The sequence below is a fragment of the Poecilia formosa genome, unplaced genomic scaffold (assembly GCF_000485575.1).
Source record: "Poecilia formosa unplaced genomic scaffold, Poecilia_formosa-5.1.2 Scaffold105, whole genome shotgun sequence".
NCBI lineage: Eukaryota > Metazoa > Chordata > Actinopteri > Cyprinodontiformes > Poeciliidae > Poecilia > Poecilia formosa.
The window spans coordinates 1,635,480-1,637,242 of record NW_006800044.1 but is presented as its reverse complement, the minus strand read 5'-3'; the positions used below and the strand labels follow the sequence as shown (position 1 = coordinate 1,637,242).

At 45.3% G+C, this 1,763-nt stretch overlaps 1 protein-coding gene across 1 annotated transcript in view; it reads left to right on the top strand.

Moving 5' to 3' along the window:
- The first annotated feature begins 625 nt into the window (after nt 1-625).
- Nucleotides 626-1,763, top strand: part of paqr7b (progestin and adipoQ receptor family member VII, b) — a 7,881-nt gene continuing 6,743 nt past the window's right edge. Inside the window, exon 1 of the mRNA XM_016675027.1 lies at nt 626-815. The gene's annotated coding sequence lies outside the window, so the exon portion shown is untranslated. The remainder of the gene's footprint in view (nt 816-1,763) is intronic.

The window sequence follows — 1,763 nt, the reverse complement described above, 5'->3', positions numbered from 1 at the left end:
TAGATAGATAGATAGATAGATAGATAGATAGATAGATAGATAGTGACTTTAAGCATGTATTATCAAGAGAGAGAGACAACGGTTGCATCTCGCTTTCGCACAGCTGAATGAGTTGACTTGAATTAGTGAAAGTGGTGTCCATTTAACCTTTGTTGTTGTGGGTGTTGGTTTCCAAGCAACAGTGAAAAAGAGACCAAAAAGAGACCAATCGCTGCAGGTGAGACGTCCGCACGTGGAAACAGGAACAATGGCATGTGTAAAGTTCAGGGTTATGTAAAAACCTTGATGGTGATGCCAGAATAGGAAAACCATCATCTACACATACAGAGCGGTAAGGAACAAGAATCTAATTTTATATTTCTAGATGACTGTTAAGCTGCGTATAATATCTACAAATGTCTTAAAATGTGAAAGATTAAACGACCGACAGTAAACAGATCAGCTGATCAAGATGCACACACTGACAGCTCAGTCCTCCCGGCACCCATTATGTGACAGAAATGCTGTGTGTCAGTGGAAGAATTTGTGTTATCAGTGCGTTGTCCCACACAGCCAAACGGAAGGCGTGATTGGTTGACATGGTGATTTCTAATGCCAGAAAGAGCAGCAGCGTACATTGCTGATTGGTCAGAGAAGCTATCCGTCAGAGCGCGTTGGTTTCCTCCTCAGCAGCCGAGCTGCAGCCGCTGCTGCTGTAGTGACGGTTATCTCCTGCCAGTCCGGCCCATCAAATAATGATATCCATGCTCTGCACGGCTCTAATTGTTTCATCGACGGGTATATCTGACACCTCGTACTGACTCTGCCCCGGACAGGTAGGTGCTTTCTGTACGCGCTCAGCTGATCTGTGAAAATGAAAGGCATCTCGCTGCTGTAATATAGATGGCACGCCGTAAGAGAAGCGCCTCGAAGGCAGATCCCGGGCAGTTTTTTTTTTTTTTTTTTCGCCTTTCAGCGGATATCTTGGCTTTTTTTAAGCTCAGTGAAGGTTTCATGCGATCGGAGATAACAGCAAGCGGAAGGTTCATTTTAGATACAGTTGCGGGTTTATTTTCAATTTCTCTAAATTAGAAAACCGCCCCGCCGATCAGGTGCATATGAGCCTAATGCAGTTCCCAGCAGCAACAGGCCCGTTTAGGCCCGGTTTTAATTCGCACACCGAGCCACACAAACCCGTCTTATTTCCATTAGTCGACTTTGTTTTTCGTCTTCGTCTATAAATATTTTAAAGGATGTCGGAGCTCACTGGACGCCGAAGGGCGTGGACCTGGGATGGAGCTATGTTACGTAATCCTCCATTCATCTCTCACGCCTCTCCTCCTCATCCTCAGCACATGTTCATCCCACAGTGTCTGATCTGCCTCAGCTCCCTGCCCTCCCCACAGCGCAGGGAAGGGAAGTAAAGAAGCTCATATATCTGATCCAGGGATGATCGCACTGATTACATGTGTTTCTAATATACAGATAGCATAGAATAAAGATATTTAGCGGTGGAAAAAAAAAGCTAAACATCAAATAGGAACACTAAGAGTCTATGTAGATGCTTTCTACGGAGCCCCTAAGGGGACATGGAGAAAAAAAAAAAAAAAAAAAAAACCTGACCGGGTTCTGCCTTCGAGGCGCTTCTCTTACGGCGTGCCATCTATATTACAGCAGCGAGATGCCTTTCATTTTCACAGATCAGCTGAGCGCGTACAGAAAGCACCTACCTGTCCGGGGCAGAGTCAGTACGAGGTGTCAGATATACCCGTCGATGAAACAAT